This window comes from Calliphora vicina, chromosome 1 (assembly GCF_958450345.1).
Source record: "Calliphora vicina chromosome 1, idCalVici1.1, whole genome shotgun sequence".
Lineage (NCBI taxonomy): Eukaryota > Metazoa > Arthropoda > Insecta > Diptera > Calliphoridae > Calliphora > Calliphora vicina.
Window position 1 is genome coordinate 51,184,964 of NC_088780.1, and position 23,331 is coordinate 51,208,294.

The 23,331-nt window shown below is 30.6% G+C and overlaps 1 protein-coding gene across 4 annotated transcripts in view; it reads right to left on the reverse strand.

Annotated features, from left to right (window-relative positions):
• The window catches only part of ttk (zinc finger and BTB domain-containing protein ttk), a 91,390-nt gene that overhangs the window by 18,910 nt on the left and 49,149 nt on the right, over window positions 1-23,331 (reverse strand). Inside the window, exon 1 of one of the 4 annotated variants that reach the window (XM_065512808.1) lies at window positions 5,306-6,118. The exons of 2 other annotated variants lie outside the window; for them this stretch is intronic. The gene's annotated coding sequence lies outside the window, so the exon portion shown is untranslated. Of the gene's footprint in view, window positions 1-4,262; window positions 4,772-5,305; window positions 6,119-23,331 lie in introns of those variants that run through there. One more of the 4 variants, XM_065512802.1, reaches the window with a different exon arrangement.

The window sequence follows — 23,331 nt, forward strand, 5'->3', positions numbered from 1 at the left end:
CTAATACAGAAATCGGGCCTTCTCTCGCATAGAAAATATTTTAAGGCTTTTTCAGGATATTGGTGCATGGGTTTTTTTCTGGAGTGTCCATATTTGGAATTCTAAGATGTTAGAATTAATAATACCTACTGAATCTCTAAATATTACTCTGTTTAACGATCTCCAGTCAAATAAAAAGCTGCTGCCGAGTTCAGGATGCTTGGTCTCCTATACTCGGCAGTTATTAAAATGCTCAATTAAAACTGTGCCGACTATTGGGTAAACTCATTTCAAACTCATTTTCTTCAAATCTATTGTCAAGAGAGATGAGTAATAAACAAATTTGTAGAATTTGAGCTTAATACAAAAAATTAGCAATTTTCCTGAAGTCGGCATCACTATGCCGACTATTGAAAATCATAGAAATTTTTGTTCCTAATGACGGCATCAATTAAAATAACTAAAAAAAATATTTTTTGTGAAAACTTTCACATTGTAGGTAATATTTAAACAAAGTTTTATCTGTTAACACCACTCTGGTAAAAATATTACTTAAATTGATATGGTTACTAACTTGTTTTAGTTGGTCTTGCCACTAAAAAATTTCTTAAAAAACAGGCACTTCCGCACCAGTTGAAAGATGGTCACTTAATGAGGACAAAAATAGATGAAAATACTCATCTCACCCAAATTTAAACATTACATAAAGATAAATGAGTGTATGTTTAATTAAAGTTAAATCTTACTTTTGTTTAAAATTATCGTTATTCTTATTTATTAAGCTTTTAAGTCAAAAATGCCGACTACTGGGTCATGCCGACTATAGGAGCGTTTACCCTACATAAATAAATAAATAAAAAAAATATGAAAAAGAGGAGCTAAAATAGGAATTATATAAAGGTATGTATGTATGTTTGTGTAGCTTTTCTATTCTTCCTATTCTTCTTCTTGTTTTCCAAATCCCGTTGTTGTAATAAATACACACAGAAACATATAAAAACATACAAAACCAAAAACACATGAACTAAATTATTTTTGTTTTCTTTCTTCTCCATCTTTTATTTGTTTTATGCTTTTGCTGCTATTTAACGGAAGCTATTTAATATGATATTTCTAAGAGAGTTTTGTTTTTGAACTTTTAAGAGTTCTTTTAGTTAAATGCTCTTTTGCTTTGAAACACAGTTGGACAGTTAGAAAAGCCATAATATTTAGAATCTTATTAACTTTAAGATGTCATTAAGTCAAATAAGTCAACTGAAGTTTAAATTATGTAGATTTAAAGAATTTAAAAGACATTTAAATAATGATGATAATGAAATAAAGCAACAAAAGGGGGAATTTAGGGAGAAAATAAAAATAATAAAAGAAAAAGTACCTATGTTAAGTACCTAAAGGTTTTCATTAAAAAAAAACAAGAAAAAAAAACATTTCAACTTAAACACTAAGGCCGGGCAACTGTGAAATTTATTAAAATTTTAAACATAGTTAAGGCTTAATCAATGTTTAAATATATTTTTTTTCATTTAAATAAATAAATTTTATCTTTGATTAAGCCTAAACTAGGTATGTTTAAAATTTAATAAGTTACCCGGCCTAAGTTCCATTTTCTCAATCTCTGTTTTATTTATTTTTTATTGTGACGTTATACTGACAGTTTTCATATAAAAATTATATTAATTGGAAGTAGGTACCTATATCGTTACAAAAAAACAATAACAAGACATTGAGACAATGGGTCTAAATCTTAGTTTGCTGACAAATTTTAATATGTATCTCAAATTATTGTCAAATATTTAACTTAAAACATGTTCGAAAAATGGCAACATTACTTGACATATAAACAATTTTCAAAGCAAAAGGGCAACATTTTAATGCAAAAAAACAGAATCTCACAAAAGCAGAATATCTTAAACCTATGTTGTAATAAATCTCTGAAAGAACATTAATTTGAAACCTTAATTGGCTATGTTTAAAGATAGTTACATTAAATATAAAACATTTTTGAAAAAAGGGGCAGAAAAAGGACAACATTTTCCTAAAATTCTAAAAATTGATTTCTCAAATCTTAAAATGATACAAAAGAGTGACAGATTATTGCAAGGGTTATATTCAAATCCCTGATCTATACTTCTAACACAATAGTAGTAATAATAACATTCTTTAAAATATATTGTTTATCTAGAATATAAATGATTTGTTTTTAACATTTTCTGAACAATTAAACAAATTACGATAAATAAAGTATACGAAAATGAGTTAGTCTAATAGAATGTCGAATCGAAATTAAAAATGTTCAAATTTGCTTGATAATCCGAAAGTGATGGAAACTGTGATGGAATTAAATAGTAATTTCCTAAATTTAAGTGAAATGTTTTCAGGAATAAAAATATTCATTAAAGTAAAATGATTTTTATAGAGATTAGATTTAAGAACAAAATGTTATCAAAATTTTGAATTAAAAATTCAAATTTTGTTATTTTTTTTAATTTAAAAATTAACAGAATTTTCTAATTATTTAATTTTGTTAGAAATGCCACAATTTTTTTAAATCTTATAATATTTTATAGAATTTGGATTTGATTACAAGTTTTAATAAAAACTTAAATTTAAAATTTGTTTCCAGAACGAAATAATCTCATTGTTAGACGAAAATATTGAGCTTGTTTTTATAAATCCAAAAAGAATAACTCTGGACATTTAGAAAAAAATTTGGATTTTGTCGGAGTTTTTATGAAATTTTAGAATGGAATTATTCTTTAAAGTGTAATAATTTGTATAGAATACAGATTTCAATACAAAGTTTTAAAGTAAAAAATTTATTTAAATCGTTGTTATTATTTGCAACTTTATTTAAAACGAATTTAAGGAAAAAATTAATTTAAAAAATAATATAAAAATCTGACAGTAAACTTTATAAAGTTGCTTATTTTGTTAAAGCTTTTAAAATATAAAAATTTACACAAAATTTTAAAAAGGTTCTGAGAGAAAATCCAAGTATCTATTTTTAATTTTTAGAAAAAATTTTTAATAAAATAAAATGTAAAAATTTCAAAGATTTAACATTCAAAAATATTGAAATGCTTTTTAAATTTCCAAATCCATTTAAAAACCAGGTCAAATCGTTAACACAAACGAAGAAATTGTCAAAAAAAAAACTGATTAACAGAAACAGAATTGGACCTTTAAATTAGTAAACAAATTCAATACTGTTGACTTTTTGCTTTAATAAAATTCAAAATAACTTAGGGTTTGATTTTGAAACACGGACGGACAATCTGTTTTAAATATTTAAGATAAATAAAGATCTTGAAACACATAGGTACGCACAATTTATTTTAAATATTTGTATGAAAACCTTTACCCGCTTATTCATAATCAATTTTAAAATTTATAAAAACGTTTATAAAACAAAATTTTATAAACTATTGATAAATTTAAAAAATTTGATTATGAATCAAATTTTTTAAATTTAAAATTTTAAATAATTTTGAAGTTTTTTTCATCAAAAATTTTAAAAATAATATTCCATTCGAGTTTCTTAATCAGGGCGTTAGTCCAAAATTTTTTAGAAGAAAGTACCCCCATAAAATTTATTTAGGGTTTATAGGTAGGTGTATAAAGCGAAATTTTATTCAAAATTTGTTTTATAAACCTTTGATAAATTTTCAAATTTATTATTAATAAGGCCTATAGTTTATTTTCCATTACAATGTTTAAAACAAAATTTTTAATTTATAAAACAATAAATTTTGTTATTTTCTTTAAAGTATGAGAAATCTTTTAATTTTTCATCATAACTGTTGTAATTTTTAAAAAATATTATTTTCCATTATTAGTTTTTTGTTAAAATTAACAATATAACGAAATATTTTTCAACTCCAATCAATGAATATATCTTTCTTTCTCTTTTATTTTAAATTTCTTAAAAACTTTGCATTTAAAAAGAAATCACAATTTCTAAAATTATTATTAAACACTTTTTCTATTAAATTTCATCATATTTATCCATAATTTTCTTTAATTATTCTAAATTTTCATAGATACTTCTTCAAACAATCAATGATTTCACTTCACTAAACAATTGAAATTACTCTTGTATTTAGTTATGTACTCTTAACTGAAGTAAGTTGTTTGTTACACTCTTAAAATTAACTCGTAGTAATGTCTACAAAAACAATAAAGCACTTGTTGTTTTAACTTTGTTCGTTTGCAGTTTTTTTGAGTAAATCATTAAAAAAAAAAATTTAATGAATTAATAATTTTGTGTTGTTTTAAGTACTCACATTAAGAATTTTTTTTATAAAATTTTTACACAAATCACAGTTTATTTTTTGTTGAAAATTTTGTATATTTTTCTTCTTTATTTTTTATCAAAAAAAACTTATTTGAATTTCTTTTGATTTTAATTTGTTTTAAAAAAAACTAGGTATCTCACATTTTATTTTGCTTTCTTTTTATTTTATGATTAGATTTATTAACTTTAGTTGTTTTTTTCAATATTTTCTCTATAGCTTTTATTATTCTCATTTACACCAAAAAGCTTTTCTTTAAGATCTCTACAAAATAGATAGATGTGTTGTTGGTATTTTCTTTATTTTTTTGTATCTGTTAATATAGAAATAATAACAATAATAATAAATGTAAGGTGGACACGACACGACACGTCCTTACAGTCACGAGTAACAACAGCGTATGAACGTAATGCGTAAAGAAAAAATTATTTTAAACCGTGAGTAGTCAAGTCCTAGAGGAGTCAAAGCTGACGTCGCTGCCGGCAGCGTTACACACCACTACACACAACAAAATTACAACCACCACCACCACTACTACTGCTACTAACACTATTAAAGCAACAACAAACAGCCACCAACACCACCACTATTTCAATTATTATCACTCACACTACAGTTGTATGAGAAACAAAAAGCAACAACAACAACATTAATATGATTAACTCATACATGAATTTAAACCTGAACATTCAGTCATTCATTCACTCACTCATTCACTGGCCCCCGCTAGATCACTTTATGACGTTGCGTTTGCTCTATTGTTTTTGTTTTTCTGATATTTTTGGGAGAACTTTTTATTTTTTTTATTCTATTTTATATAGTTATTGTTTGTTTTTAGGGAAATGTTCTCAATTTGTTGCTCTTTTTCTTTAGTTAGTTGAGAAATTTTTATAAAAATTCTTCTATAATAATAAATTCATGTGTATCAGTAATGAGTTTTAATAAAAAGAAAGGGAGGTAGGTTTCTCAGCCCCTTTTTGTTTTTGTGTTCTTAACCAAATTCTTGCACTTTTCACTTATATGTAGGTACCTACTTTTTTCTTAACAATTTTGCTTTCAAATAGCTATTAACTATTTCAGCAAATAAATTTAATTGTTTAATAAAGAGGTATTTTCCTTTTTTTCTTCGTTAAGCAGAGTGACATTTAACACTTGTTTTTATTTGAAATAATTTTTTTTTTTATTAATTTAAGTTTTCCGTTCGATCGAAATACAAAATACAAACGACGAACTCTTATTTACGACACTGCTACCACGACTGAGCAGTCCTCTTGCTCCTCATTGATCGCGTAGGCCAAAAACAAATCGTAACGTACTAGTGGATTCGTCTCTTCTTCTTCTTCGTCATCATCATCGTCAACGTTGTTTTTTTTTATTTTGTCGTCGTGTACAAGTTGAGTTGTTTTTTCTTTCCACTTTGCCTAATGTCGTTTGTATGTTGTTGTTATTGTTGCTGGCCGTCCTACAATCCACCACTCTACATTAGAGCAAAGTGTAAATCCTCTTAAAAAAACAACACAGCACTAAACAAAACAACAACTACATACTACTACAACTACACAAACAAACATCATTATAGTAATCAACCACCATATAAAAAAGCAACAACAACAACAACATTAGTAAGTAACAGCAGCCACAGCTTAAAGCAAAACCAAAAACAATAAAAAAGCAGTATCCAACCCAACCAAAACCATACCAAAAAACCATCCATCGTATTCCCATTTCACACAACACGATTTCTATACATTTTTTTTTTGTATTTTTCAGTTTTACATTTTATTTTTTATGTTTTTTTCGTTCATTCGTTTTTCTTCTTTCCAAAGTGTAGAATTCCATTTATATTTTATATTTGTTTTTGTTTCAGTGTTGTTTGCCTTAAAGTTGTTTTGTTGTTGTTGTAGTCTCCTTTTACGTAAAAATTATTGCTTTTTCTTAAGTGGGTTTACATTTGGTTTTGTTTTGCATTTTTAGCGGAGAGTTAAACGAAAATTATACTCTTTTTAGACAGAGAAAAAAAGCACAAGATCATTTTTTTTTTTATACTTACACTCAGAGAGCGAAAATTAGCAGCTCTTTCGATTTAACTATCCAGCAAGTACTTTTTAAAGCTAATAAAAAAACAGGGTGAATAACTTTGAGTTGAAAGTGAGCTTTATAAGAAGACCTGGTTTTTGGTTGATGAACCTGTTGAACATTTTTCTGGGAAATCCTTAAGAAAGAACACATAGAACATATGTATTTGAATTAATTCTTTTGGAACTTTTCAAACCTCAATTCTCACTAGGCAGCCAAATTAAAAGAAAAAAAACTGACAATAAATTCTATAATGATGATAATTTTCAATATTAGATTATCATACAAATTTAAGAATTTTTTGACTGAGGGCGGACAACATATCTTCTTGGCCTGACCCACTCACAATTAAGCAATATAGTGGCGCTGATAACCGGACACTGCACTTTTGGCAACCATGCGAGGAGACTTTTCCTGCCCTATAATATACTTCTGTAAAAGTTGTCAAAATAAAGAGGAGTATGAGACCATTTTTCATATTCTTTGTCATTGCGCGGCATTAGGTTTCTGAGACATCGTTTCTTAAATAGTCTTTATGAGCTATCGGACATGAAGTTAGAATGCATCAAAGCTTTTATTAGGAATAGCAATTGGCTACTCCAGCCAGACACGGGAATCTCCACGCAGTGACCCATTATTCGTCAAATACTGGTGCTTACTATTATCTTCACTTCTGCTCTTCTGACCGCATTCCTCTTTAATTCTCTTAATCCTTATCTGATTTTCCCCTTCTCTTTTCATCTCTATCTGGCCCTCTTGTATTTCTATTTTCAGGTTACACAAAGGGACCTAATGTTTGGAACCAAGTGAGCTGTTCTTTTTCCTGTTTCTACCATGCGGTTGCCTGTTAACATAACCTTCTGTCTGAGTTAAATTCGCAGAGTACTTTTGAATTTATAGCAAACATTTTTAATAGCACACAAATGATCTTCAAATTATACCTAAATAAAATTTAAACATTTCTAAAATTTAACATTCAGGTGTGCAAACTTATACCCTAATATTAAAATACAGTTCTGCTGTATTTTTGGATTACGCTCAAGTGTTCGACAAAGTATGGGAGGAAATTTGTTATTTAAAGTCATCTGCCGATTACAATGTTTATATGAAGAGACAGACAGACAGACCTCGTTAAATAAACTTAAAAAGAGATTCTAAGTCGATTTAGAGGTAGGTTTTTGGATGCTACAGCCAGACTTGAGCATTTGTCCCAAAAAATGGGGGTATTTAAAAACAATTTTGTTTGGAGACAGGGGATTTTATGAAGATATAATACTTAGAATAAAATTGTTTATATTATTTATAATGAGACCAATAACTGAAAAACATTTCAAGTTCTTGAGATAAAAAAAAAGATTTGAATGAGATTGAATTACAGCTGTGTTTCTATGGCTCGTGTAGAACACTTTTGTCGATGTTATGTTCTTGTTATAACAACGGTGTCAGAACTAGAGTATTCAAAACCGAAAACCGGTCAACCGGTTTTTTTATCTTTTTAAACCGGTTTCGGTTTTTTTAACTTTTCGGTTTTTTGACAAACCGGTTTTGTAAGACGGTTAACCGGTTTTAATGAAATATATTTTCTAAAGCTCAATCAAACATATTTATGAAAAACTTTGATACCATTTTTAAAAATATTGATTTATTTTATAGAAAATTACAGCATTTGAGAATACATATTTCGTAAAAGATATAAAATAATTGCATAAAGATAGAGCTTTAAAAATTCAAAAATGCTAAATAAAAATTTAATGTAAAGCGGTTAACCGGTGTTTTTTGAAGACAAAAACCGTTTAACCTGTTTTTTAAAAATCAAATAATCAAAACCGGTTTTATCAAAAACTAACTTTTTCGGATAAACCGGTTTTTCAATTTTGCCGGTTTTTTGGACAATCTAGTCAGAACAATTGTTCACAGAACGATGTCTGTATAAAATCTCATTTTCAATTGATGAACAAATTAGTCACACAATAAGACTGCTATTTTTAAAAATTACAAAAAAAATTATAACTTTTTACACATTTTCCCCACATAGCAGAACATCTACAAATTTTGTGTACGTAATTCTGCCGACAATTTGTTCTTGTACGTCCAAATCAATGGATAGTCTGGACGAAGAAGATGATGATGGCAGAAGAAAGTGATGCCCAATGAAAAATAAGACGGTTATTCAATAACTTTCCCTCTCGCGTGTTCTTTGGAACATAAATTCCTACCATTGAAGGTAAACTAGAATTACCTACGTTTGAACCTGAGCTGTGAGTGCATAAAAATCTACGATTGATGTTAAACTGGACCTAGGATTGAGGCTATCTTAGACAAAATGAAGAACTATACTAAGATTACATAGAGACATACGAATGAAGCTATATTATGATCTAGGATTGATGCTAAACTATGATTAAAAAGACATAAAGGCCTACGATTGAAGCTCAACTGGAACTACATAAAGGAATACTATTAAAGCTTTATTAAGACTAAATGAAAATCTACATCTAAAGCAATACTAAGGGCCATTATTACAACTTGCCTTTATGTTTATAGTAAAATATAACTTTAAGCAATTGAAAAAGGTACCCTTAAAGTTAACTTTTACTCTTTCGAAAATAAAGGCATGTTGAAATAATGATCCACAGTGATCGAAAGACTCCCTTTATCTTTAGATATTTGTCGAATTTCAGAAACGTTTAATATATATGTACATTTATTATGCTTTAAACTTGAAAAATATTTGAAAAACATAAATATTTTTCAAACAAAATTTTGAATTTATGTTTCCTTTTTGCTGGAGAATGCTATTGAAATAAAGTGTAATGCATACTACCGTAATTCAATTGATTGACTATAATTCATGGCTGGAATTACACTTGCTATCAACTTGAATTCCAGTAAATATTTTTATTGGAATAACTTTAAAATAAATCTTGAGTCAAACAAACATTTCAAAATTAGTCAATCTTCAAATGATTTAAATTTAAATTATGACTAAATTCATTTCCTTATTATTGTGTTAAAAAATAATCCACTTCAATCTACAGAAAAGAAACAAAAATTCCTTAAAATTTCAACTTTTGAAATCAAGTGCTAATTAATGTTAATTAAATACAAGTGAGCAAATGTGGTTGGTTAGAGCACACCCTGTATGTTTACAAAACATTTTGATGAAAGTTGAATTATGAAGAGCAAACCGAAAAGAGAGTCTTTATAAAATCGTTCTCCTTAAAAATACATTGAATTTGCTCACCAAAAATTACATAAAAATTAAGTTAGAAAACGCCGTTATATTGCCTCTCTCTGTCTCTTTCTCTGTCGCTCTCAGTGACCTGTTTTAGTTTCCTATTTCCTTTACAAAATTTAATGGCAATAACAGCAACAACAACAACAATGATTTCAAACCAAAACGAAAAAACAGGGTGGATGACGAATAAAAAAAAACCTAAAAGCTTAAGCTTTATAATGTCATAAGCAAATAGGAATGAGGAAAGAAGAAGGGAACAAGGAAAGGGGTTAAAAATATAAAATTTCCCCTAAATTAGAATAAAATGTAAGTGAATCAGGGTAAATAGAAGTGGTGGTTTAATAAAGGATCTATGGAGTTTAAAATAAAAGGCGTTTTTTTATATTTTTAAGGGGTGTTTAAGGAATTTTAAAGATTTGAGTTTTTTTTTTAAAGTTTGAGTATCTATGTAGCTACATAGGTTTTTTCCACTCCTGTTTTTTTAGGTTTTTTAGATTGAAGCTCTAAAACAAAATAAAAACAAAACCCACCTTTAAAAATTCATGCTCATTCTAGTACATATGTATTTCGTTAACCTTTATTTTCTTTTCTATGTTGTGTAAGTAGCGTATGTGTTTGTGTGCTTTTTATTTCCAACTCTTTTTTGTTTTTTTTTTTGTCGTATGTCTGTCTATTTCTATACGTTGCCTTGTTTGTCTATTATTATCCACCATTATTATCCCCACCTTAGAATTTAGTAGAAATATGTATAAAAAAATACCTCTTATTATACCCCTGGTTTCTCCCCTTAAGCAACGAACGATCGACACATCTAATGTGCTTAATACACACTATCCTCCTCACAAATAGACAGACGGACGAATGAACAAACGGACGGATACGTACACAACTGCAACAACTACAACACAGCAGCAGCTACAGCGAAAAAAAGAGCTTTTGTCATTGAATTGTTGCCTTTCCTTTGCATGAGCAAAGATCATATAAAAACACATTGTAATTGTTGTTGTTGTAGTAGTTTCTAATGCCCCCATACAATACACATACACACAAATACCTACGATCGCTGCGAACACACCAATCTAATGTATGAGTCTCATATAAACATAGAAATAGAGATAGATACCTTTACTTTGTGGTACACTGCATTGTACAGTGGAGCCAGCCGATCGAAGAATACCATAAACATAACGGTACAAAACTTGAAATATTTATACAAACATCGGTACATACTAACCAAAGGTTCGAAAGAATTATAGACTGTTTCACAATATCGAAAGAAAGTTTTCGTTCGCATTCTAAGCGAAAGAATTGTGATGAAAGTTCTCATAAATATTAAGTTAGGGAAACTTAAATCTTTCATTCGCTATTGTGAAACAGTCTATACATTAATTCCATTTTCGAAATCAACAGAAATGTCATCTCTTAACCATTAAGTTAATGATTTCATTATGATTTAATTCATAGGCTTAATTCCTTTGCACTTCAAATGTTGTGAATTCATTCTTTTGAGAATTCATTCTTTATAGAATTATGTAATTTCTTATTGATTTATTACAGTTTTCTTGCATTCAAATCCATTACAAAACAGCTTTAAACATGCTGTAAATTATTAAACTTTTCTTCAATTCAAATCTATTACAAAAAGGCTCAAGTCAATACATATTTTTATACCCTTCACCTTCGTGTGTCTGTCTGTTGAAATCAATTTTCTGAAGACCCCAGATATCTTCGGGATCCAAATCTTCAATAATTCTGTCAGACATGCTTTCGAGAAGTTTACTATTTAAAATCATCAAAATCGGTCCACAAATGGCCGAGATATGAGGAAAAAACCAGGACAACCTGAACGCGGTTTTTAATAACTTATGTATATGCCATTTATTCTCACTTAGTTATTGAACATTATAGTGTAAAGAACAATGTTATTTTTTCCTTCAAAAATTTCCAATTTTGTACCAACAATGCGTCATATGAGGGAAGTTTTGCTTCACTTCTTTAATTTAAAAAAAAAGGCCGCTGAAGTACACCGATTGCACACTCAAGCTTATGGAGAATGTGTTCCATTGGTTTCAACTTGCGAGAGATGGTAAACAAAATAAAAAAAATTGTTTGGAATAAATGTGTATCAAATTGGTCCTAATATTTGCAATACTATTGAAATTTTGATACAAATTTTAGTTTTAGAATCTCAATAAATATGTAATATGTAATAAAATCGTTATTTATCAACAAAACTAAATTAAATTTTCAACGTTTTTTAAATTTGTCATTCTAAATAACAAAGTGTAAAAAAACTTGTCAAAAGGTCAAAGGGAATCCCGCAATTCCTAAAAATTGGAGCCAAAATCCCAAAACTGGTATTTTTTACAATTTTGCCCATAGGATTCACATTTCCTTCGGGGCTGGGAAAATGCTTTGGGGATAAATAGGGAACATATCAAGGTTTCCAAAGCTCCTTTCCGTTTTCTGATACCAGCTTTGAGATTTTAGAACATGTGGCCCAATGTTGAAATTTTTATATAAAATAGGTCAATTTCCGAAGGGCGTAAGGGCCATATATTCGAAAAATAGAACATATTTTTTTATACCAAAATCTTGTCCGTAAAGATACCTTACAGAAAAACATAAAATTGTTATATGTTCTTAAAGAAGTTTTTTTTTTCGCTCAAAAAAACAGCAAAAATTTACTATTTTTTGATTTTTTAAATTGAAAATCGTTTATTTTTGGATTCATAATTGATATTGCTCTGAAATCTTTGTATATTATTGGTAATTTAGCTATCTAACTAACTGAAAAATTCAACTGCATTCGGTCCATAAGTACAACCTATATTTTTAAAAAAAGCTGACCAAGTTATTTTAAAATTTAAATTTTTAAATGCCTATAACTTGGAAATTGTAAGAGATAAATAGCACATGAAAACATGTTTTCAAGGCCTAGCACAACGCCAAAAATAAAAAAATCTTTGAAATCGGATGGGAAAGAAAAAAATGGCATGTGGAACATTTGTAGGGCTCGAATTCTCCTTGGCTACGCCCACGTCAAATTTTATTCCGATTGGACCAGCCGTTTAGAAATGCCAGATTTATTCTCAAAAATTTCGATTCTTCCCCACTGTGCACAGAGGGATTTTGGTGTCAAAAAGTGAATTTTTCAAACACTCAATTTCAAAAATTAAATGATGCAGTTTTGTAGAGAAATGTGTAAAGATGAAATGTGGACTTATAGTTTTAAGAAAAAAATTTATTTTATTTTTAAAAAATTGAAGTAAAGTCCATGCAAGGGTGTTAAGCAAAAATTTACTTATATTTTCACGCAATTCAGTGGTTTATATATGTATAATATTCCTAATAATACCATTTACCTTTAACATATTTGAAAAATATAACATTTCTCCATAAATAAAAAAAAAATTATGGGGATATCATAAACCGTTAAGAAGATATGCCCAAATCTATAAAATTATTTTATTTTTGATTTTCCATAAAAAAAAATGTAGCCCCACTTTACCCCAAGCTGTTTTTTTCATAAAATGAAAGTTGGGAGTGTCTTGTTTCGATTAAAAAAAATAGTTTTCGGAAGTTTTCGGAACAGGATGAAAACTTAAAAATTTTGTCGAATAATAAACGAAATATGTATCAAAAAAATTCTTATCTATGTATGGGTTTCGTGGGCGGTGGGCGTGACCGATTTTATTTAAACTCGGCATGCGTTCTTCTATTGTTTCAATAAATATATGTAGGTACCAAATTTCTAGACTTTTACTTGGATAGGAAAAATTTTATGCCAAAAAATCGATTTGGACTGAATGGGAAGTGGGCGTGGTCGATTTGATAAAATTTTATTTTTTTCTTAGTTTGGTTCATATAATTCTCGGTGCCAAATTTCAGCGCTTTACGACCACTCCTTATAATTTTTGCCAAAAAATGAATGCTATGCAACGCTCAGACACATGTTGCAATACCTGTTGAAACGTATTTAGAAAGAAGTGGTTGAGAAGTTCTGCCTCACCCGATTTATAGTCCAGATCGTGTCCAGTACGAATTCTATTTGTTTTGATTGATGCAGAACGCTCTCTCTGGGATACGATTCACTTTGGAACAGAGTATCCGAAATTGGCCTGATTCGTTCTTGGTCTCAAAAGATGATGAGTTCTATTGGCGCGGAATCCATATGTTACCAGAAAGATGGGAAAAGTTCATTGAATTAATTAATTTGAAGCTCTGATACTAACAAACTCCCAAAAATTTGCTTCCTTAAACCAATGTCTATATAGATTTTTACTTATATTTTCTATCAAAATGGAAATATCCTTTGGCTTAATTGTCATTTCACTGTCAGCGAATTTTGAACATAAAATTAAAAGCAATTTTTCTCTGTTTTATGTAGAGAAGACAGTATACATACATATATCAGACAAATATTTTATTGTCACATATTAATGGGCATTAAAGCATAACTCTTTATCAAGGAATATAGTTTTGTATGGATCGGGCGGATCAATAACACTGATATTTTCTTACATAGTTTCCAATCATCCCCACTGTACAACGTAAATAATAAGACGGATGGTTGTTGGCTGGATGGATGAATAGACAAACAACACCCAGGCGCAAAAATGTTAAACACTACATACCTATACAGATATACAGACAGACAGACATTCATTCCTACATAGATACTACATCCATCCAAATATACAAACATTCATACATCCATCCATACATACTTCCATATAATAATCATAGACTCGCGCTGTCATAGTCACTGAATCGTGTCGTGTGGAGTCATTTCAACAACAGCAACACAGCAACAAAAAAAGTGTAGGTATGTTTGAAATGGATGAGAGTGGATGTGTAAGAGTGCATGTTTGTATGTATGTGTATTATGTATCTGTGTGTTGTTGTTATGTTTGCGATTGTGTAGCATGATCATAATGAAAAATTCCGTTTGTGCCTTGTTTGCCTTGCCCTATTGCGTGATTCTTGTTCATTTAGTACAAACACAAATACAACAAAATCCATACATTCAGCCACAAACAAAAACAAACTACGAACTACGAAGAGAAACTTTTAAATATTTGAGAATTTGTATTTACTAAGAGAAGAATATCTGTTTTTTTTCTTTTGGGGAGAGGGAGATCTGTCGAAAGAGCTTTAATATATTTTCTATACAGAGTTGGAAATTGTTTTGAAACTAAAGCTAAGAGGAGCAACAATCTTTGAATTTTTACTTTTCTTTTAAATAAAAACAAGAAAGAAAGTAACCCCGACCATATGATACCCTACACCAAGTATATGAGGGACTAGAGACAAATGTTCCAGATTGTCATCTACTTTACATTATCTGTAGAGTATTTAGAAATAATTTGTGAACAATTTTATAAGGATTGCCGCATAATCAACATATTTATGAATGCTCAAACAGTATGCATTTGTTTGGGACTAGGTGAAATCATAGATCGATATTGCCCATTTTCAATATCATACAAACCTTGTCAACAGAGTGTATTTAGGCCCCATCGTGTTTTCAACAGACAGGTCTTCTTAGAAGGACCCAGAAGGACTCCGCTATAACATTTATACGGGAGATATGCCTAATTATGGTCCGTCCGGTCGTCATAAAATTTGGTTGCATGATTTGCCCATATATGAAACTTATTTGTTTTAATTTTGTTTGGATACTAAGGTATTTCAGAGATGAATGAAATACTGACATTTTCGAAAGTAGTCCTCATATAAGATCTATGGTAAATTATGGACGGTACTAAATTTGGTAGTGCAAGCTTAGCTTATGTATAAAACTTATTTGTGGATTCCAAGATTTACATGCAGGGAAGGAATTCGCTTAAACGACTCAGAAAATGATCCTAAGCAGATCCTAAGGTATACTTTAAGGTTGGGACAATATTTTAAATAAAAGTTTAGAAGACACAGATCGCCCAGGCCAGCCAAAAAAGTTTGAAGACCAAGAATTGGAAGCATAACTCCATGAAGATTCTTGTAAAACTTAACAATAGTTTGAAAAATCATAGGGAGCAGAAATTTAAAAACGTTAGCGAACAAAATTATGGAAATTGGGTACCAATTGTCATAGCTGACAATGGCCAATACTTTAAATAAATTTATATTGCTAAAAATGTTAAATACCGCATTTTTAAGTCATACATCCAGAACTCAACATTTTTATGGAAATTGAGGTAGAAATCGATCGTATGATAGTATTGCTCTTGTATTTTTTCAAATAAAGTCGCTTGGCTTTCGTCAGCCAACATGGTCTAAATATCAAGTGTAGGAAACATTAACTTAATCAAACCCACAACTTTGGCCTATTGAATTGTGAATGTGATCGAAAGGTGGATACTTGTAAGATATCTAAATTTATTTCTGGTTCTGGTATTTATTTATTAAAACTGGGTTTATACAGGCCTAACTATAAGTATTAAAATCTTATATCTAAAATTAAAACTAATGTTCTCTCTAACAAGAGATTCTTCATGTGGAAGTTGACAGGAAAACAATTGCACTTATAATAAGCATTCTCATGGGCAAGACGACTCATAACGGAATGTTCAGGTACACCCAATGACGACTACATCAGATGAGGAGATCGAGTAGATGGCTCTCCAGAAATTCTGACTTATACACCTCGGTATGCGCAATTTTCTGGGCCTAATATATTTATCAGTTATTGATCTAGTAGATTTTATTAGAAGAATCTCACAAGGAGAAATAACTGGAAGCGTGTGCTTTTTGGTGGGTGACCTATTTAACATAATTAATTAAGGAACAATTTTTAGTATGTGAAATAACCTGAAAACTGCGATTTCAAATGGAATCATATCGATATTTTATATACATACATATTAAGCTTTTCAAATGGGAAGATCCATGTGAAAGCGGACAGCAGTCGGATTTACCATTTCCGATTTTAATGAAATTTGCCACATACATAATATATCCAATATGTTTCTCATATCAGTGACTTTTTCAATGGAAACTCATTTCGATGTAAAAATATCGCGATTTGAAAATTGAACTACTCAAAGACCAGCAAAATTTTTACTCCATTTTAAAGCCAATGATATTGTCCTTAAAATGGTGTGAATAAAATTGTTTACTTCCAAAAGGTTAAAGGTCAATATTCAGAGTATATATTTCAATATCGTGGTATTAAAGATCGTGGTATTAAAAATTAATAAAGAATACGGTATGAGGACACCTAAACTCTCTACTATATTCGTGCAAATTCGATGAAGACTCGATTAGTTCAGGAGTTATAAAGAAAAACGTTATTAAAAATACGTTTTTTCATATAAATTCATATAAAAATTCTCTAAGCTTTCCAATCCGAGTGTAGAAAATAGCTATCTCTTATATGTCGGAGTATCGGAAAGTTTCATGCAAGCTAGATACGTTCTGATATATTGTTGCTCCAGATTAAAAATCTTTTAATTATCTTAACCCTTAAATGCATGATTTTTACTTTTATTTTTCTATAAATTATCAAACATTTTTTTGATTTTTATTTAATATATTTCCTATAGCTTTAATTTGATTTATAATTTCTTTAGCTGAGACTTATCGTAATCCATTTGATTTTGCTGAAGGAGAATCTGAATTAGTATCAAGCTTATTTTCGTCTAAAATTAAGTGAAACTGGAATGTGGACAATTGGCAACAATATGCATTTAAGGGTTAAAAAACACAATATTCTGAATTCATTAGCAATCTACAGCATACAGCCCTGACTATTTATTATGACTAGATGACGTTTCAAAAACAAAACAATCCAACAACAATAACAACAAACATGCTTTTGTATTTTATTATTTCACAAAAAGGAAATTATTTCAGAGACTTTTTTTGAAAATGACATTTTAAGTTTTTAGTGTAAAGGTTTTAACTTTTGTGTGTTTCTTTAAGTGTGTGTATTGTTTAGCTGTTGTTGTTGTAAATATCTTTTAGAAATCTTACAAAAACAACAAGAACAACAATATTAAAACTACAAATTTAAAAAAGCTTCTATGTTTAAAGTAGTTTGATTGTGTGTAAAACTTAGAAGATGCCTACATAGTAAAATGAATAAACAGACAGACTCACAGCCTACGTGATGGTTACAGGAATTATCATCTTCATTACAAATATGTATATATGTTCATAAATCATGATGATCAGCATTATGATAATGAAGTTTATTTACTATCATAATGATAATTAACATGCATATACATTTGAACATTAGGTTGACCCCGTTTGTGTGGAGATGTCGATAAGATGTCGATGTTCCCCAACCAAAACTAAAGTTTAGTTTATTGTGGACACCATTTCTCAAAGTTTTTGGTTAGCTGGATCAAAGGAAATATTGCTACCATGTGAATTGTTTTTGAAAGACGCTTTCAATGTCATATCTAAATTGTTGTTCAAGTCCAAATATATCGAAATTTTGTAACTTTTGACAAAAATGTGGGAATTTTAAAAATTTTTTGCTTTTAAAAATTTCTTCAAAGTATTCGCTGCTCTGAATATAACCACCAAGTGGTGCTTGGAAAGAGGGCTGACCATTAACCCAGCCAAGACAATTCTTGTACCATTTACAAAACGGACAGTTATTATATATTGACCGCGATCCAGTATCGCTATATTTATTGAACGTGTAGCATGTAGTATTGATGCGATCCAAAACGCAGAATAACCTAATTTTGCGTGATCCATTACAATGGATCGCGATCCAAATATCACAATATATATTGAACGTGTAGCAGTGCCCATAGAACCTACATTGAATGGCTCATCTATAGGGTTTTCTAAGGAGGTAAAAAATCTTGGGGTTACACTTGATAGGACTCTCACTTGGAACTCTCTTATCAGGCAACATACGGATTCCGCGCCAAAAGAACTCTTCATCTTTTGAGGCCTCTCTCCAAGAGAGAGCGTTCTGCATCGATCGAAACAAATAGTAGTCGGAAAGGGGTAGACTATAAAGCTACGTTTCCGCATACACCGTAATCGGCACCGAAAACGAAATTTTTTCGGTGCAAATGCCATGCATGAAAAAAAGTTCGTTTCAGAAATCGGCAACGAAAATTGGGAACGAAACTGCACCGATCAGTAACGAAAAACCTGTCATTTGGGGCCGGAACGAAAACAACAGATTGTTTTCGGTGATGTAGGAACGAAATTATTTTTTTATTTCAAATTTAAAGGAAACCAAATGAATAAAAAAAATAAATTTTCTTTATTGGAAGAGGAAAAAATAATAGATTTTGTTAAAAATAATGAAATTCTATTTAATTTCCAAATGACAATTGGGGCCGAAACAAGGCGGTGACGAACACCAACGTTTTTCAGTTTCAGTTTTCGTTATCGGCTCCGATTACGGTGTATGCGGAAACCCAGCTTAAGGCGGGTGGAGCAAAATTTCCCAACCACTCCTTTCTAAATAGTTTTTAACGGGTATTGTAACATGTGACCGAACGTTGTTACCATGATGGAATATTACGGTTTCATGTCTGACTGCATATTCTGGGCGTTTTCGGGCAATGCTAGCTTCAAAAGAATCAGTCGCGTTCGGTACAGCTTGCCTGTGATGGTTTCGTCAGATTTCAGCATTTCATAATATTTAGGACTCTTTTGCTCCCACTAAATACAGAAAATTACCTTAGCTTCATGGATATTTGGCTTTGGTGTCGATTCAGCTGGTTGGCCGGACTTCACATACGATCTCTTATGGTTCGGGTTTTTCATCGCAAGTAATGATTCGGTGCAAAATTTCGGACATTCAAAATCGTTTTTCAAGGTCTCTCGGCTTCAATTGGTCTATAACCCAATTTCCCTGCTTTTGGATGAATCCCGCTGCTTGCAAACGTTTTAAAATTACAGCTTGAGTAGGTCTCAATGATTTTGCAAGCTTTTGTTGGGTTTGACAATAATCTTTATGGAGTAATGCCTCCAATTCTTGGTCTTCAAACTTTGTTTGGCTGGCCTGGGCGATCTGTGTCTTCTAAACTTTTATTTAAGTTGAGAACATTTACAACTTTCTTTTGAGGCCAGCCTAATGAACATATGTACGTTTGTAGTTGTTGGTTAGTTAGTCTATGAGTGAGTATGAATGATCATTACACTTGGAGTGTGAGAATGTGTATTTTGTTTTTTTGTGTAATTTTTGTTGTTGTAAGCTGAAAATGATGTAATTTTTATTCATAAAATAAATATGATTGTAGTTGGTACATATGTACTTGTTCATTTGTTTGTATTTATTTGAAAATTGTTTACTGGAAAAAACCAGCGAAAAAAAAAAACAAAATAAAAAAGGAAGGAAAACACCTTTATAAACGTCTCCTATTACACCAGCTGATGTTGTTAAGAATACATTTGATTGTTTATATGTTTTATATAGTTTCTATAGTTTCCCCCTAAACTCCTATCTACCCCCCTCTAAAATCTCCTATCGCACTTTTGTTTGTGAGTGTTTGTAAATTAGAAACATATGTATTTCTGTAGACCTGTTTCTTTTCATTGAGACTGTTTTTCTTAAAGTTATTTATTTTTGTTCTCTGTTTTAACTCTCCTTTCTATTACAAATTTTTATCATGGGGATGTTAATTGAGATTTTGTTTTCATGAAGTGGAACTTTGAATTTGGTACCGGGGAAGTGGTATTCGAAAATGGAATAAATATGAGTTTTATATGAACCTGCATTTCTAAGAAATTGCAAAATTTTGTTTCAAATTCCAAGATCTCCTAGGTCTGGGATTGCCATACGGTCTTGAATTAGCTTGATTGTCAAGTTATTTTTAAGGTTTGTCAAGTTACAAGCTAAAATAGAATTTGTCAAGATAACAAATATGTTTTTATTTTATTTACAAGATTTGCTAACAATGGTTTTTGTTCCAATTTGTTAGTTCGATACAATTTGTGTGAAATCATTACGCAACGATTCTGAACAAGTTCTTTATTCAATGATTATTGCTTGAAATTTATATTTTTACCAAAAATTTCGATAAGGAGGAACATTATTTATTTTTATGATTCTATCGGGTGTATGACTTAAAAATGCGGATTTTTTTAAAATTTTTAGCTTTTATTTCCCATCTTTCTGCCAACATATGGATTTCGAACCAAAAGAACTCCTCAACTTTTGAGGAAAAGAACGAATCAAGTCAATTTCGGATACTCTGTTCCAAAGTGAAGCGTATTACAGAGAGAGCATTCTGTATCGGCTGAAACAAATAGTAGTCGGAAGGGGCATGGTCTGGACTATAAAGAGGATGAGACAAAACTTCCCAACCACTTCATTATAAATAGTTTTTAACAGGTATTGCAACATGTGACCGAGTGTTGTCGTGATGGAATATTACGGTTTCAAACTAATTACTTGCATTCGGTACAGGTTCCCTGTGATGGCTGTCCATATTTCAGCAGCATATTATAGATAGGACCCTTTTGCTCCCACCAAATACATAGCATTACCTTAGCGCCATGGATATTTGACTTTGGTGTCGATTCAGCTGATTGGCCGGTCTTCACATTCGCTCTCTTAGGCTTCGGGTTATCGTAATGGATACATTTGCCATCGCAAGTAATGATTCGGTACAAAAACTAGTTTGTTTTCATAACGTTCAAGCATCATTTCGTACATGTAAATGTACGTCTTCAATTCGTATGGTACTCAATTTCCCTGCTTTTGAATGAATTCTGCTGCTTACAAACGCTTTGAAATTGCGCCCAATGATTTTTCAAGATCTTGTTGAGTTTTACAACAATTTTCATGGTGCCTTCAATTCTTGGTTTTCAAACTTTTTTGGCTGGCTGGACGATTTTTGTCTTCCGTGTCAAAATCAGCACTTCTGAACCGCTCAAATTATCTCTCGCATGTTGGAATCAATGGAACACATTCACCATAAGCTTTGGTGAGCAATCGGTGTGCTTCAGTGGCACTTTTTTCAAATTAAATAAGTAAAGCAAAACTTCCCGCATATGACGCTTTGTTGGCAAAAAATTTGTACAGGTCGAAGCTGATTGAAATTGGTCCATTATTTCACCTAGCCCCCTCCCGAAATAGGACTTCTTATCTTTCCTAATGATCAGCTGGGGAAATTTTCAAACCTTATCGATTTTTTTTGCAGATGATAGCTACATTTCAAATTCATTTGATTATATATAGGCTGAATATGCTGAAGATTAGGGTCACATAAGAATAATACACAAAATAGGAATATCTTTAAAACTCAAAATAGCGACGTGGGAATGGCTCAAGTTCAATTCTCGTAAGACTCACTGTTATTGTAGGAAGAATCATAAGAGATCTTCACTCTATCTAATCTCCTCTCCCAATATCCGTATTAACGGAATACTACTCTCATGTATGTGCAGGTGCTTCAAAGCAAAGTAAATTAATAAAGTAGCGACAGTACTACAACAAATACAACATTTACAAAAACCACAAGCAATTTTGTTTTTGGTTTAAGGTCTGAGCTGTCAAAGTTGCCTGTTGTTGTTTTTGCTTTTGGGCTTGTTGTATTTTTCACAACAACAACCACAAGTGAATTGACAGTTCAGACCAAAGTAAAAAAAATAGTCAGCTGTTCTACTGAGTCTACTTTATTAATTTACTTTGCTTCAAAGTCTATTTTAGAGCTTCTCGGTCTCATGTAAGAGAGGCAGAAGTTGATTTTCAATGACAGTAAGGTATCTAACATTATTAATTCACTGTAACACCATCTAACTTTAGGTTATGTTTTATTTTATTATGGATATTATTAATATTTTTTTAAACGAACAGAAACTGCAAAGCTATTAGGCTTATCTGCAGAAAAATCCAGAGTCTTTGGAGGGAATCGAACCAGCAACCATGTATGTACTCATACTATCCGCCTATTCTAATGTGAATTAATACATATCAGCTATTGGAATTACGAGAATTTCAGAAAAAATTTTAAATTCTTTGGATTATATGTTGCAGTAATGTTTAAGTTTAGCTAAAATGGAGCATTACACGGGATAACAAAATAACCTTTTCATTGTTGAACAATATTTAAAAAATCTCAAAAGGTTGGCTGCCATAGTTCGAAAACTTCGCACAAGACTGATCGGAATATTGACTTTATCAACAGAAAGTCAGTTGAAGAATTTCGGTTGAAGCAACCAAACTTTTGTTACCTCTTCTAAAATTTTGTATCCACATTCGAACAAATTCGGTTGCTATCACGAATCTGCTTTCTCTTTATAAAGAGAGTAATTGAAAAATTCAGGAAGATTATATCAATTGGAGATGCTAAACACGTCCTAGCCCCAAAAACATGACGTTAAATGTCATTATCAAAGAAAGTCCAGGAATGTTTTAAAATGCTCTTTACAGCTTATACTCACTACACAGAAAGAATAAATTTTCTAATTCAGTAATGAAATGAACAAAATCAGATAACAGTTTGTTTTATTGCAACCCATCACAAAATTTGTGTCTTCATGAAGATCTGAGTCTACTTACTAAGTTTAATTAACATATTTCATATTTCTGTCTCGATTTGGCATCATGCCACTATGGAAAAAAGTCCCTTGAGTGCTATTCAAATTTTGTACCAGGGGAGGCAAATCCACCTAACTGTCCAGAACTTCGGTCTGTGGAAAGGTATTGGGCTCTTTTTAAAAAGAATTAAAGAATACAGGAAAGGTATTTCAGGACATGTACGATTTTTAGCGTATGTAGACCACTGCATTCAAAAAGTTAACGGAAGCAACTAAAAA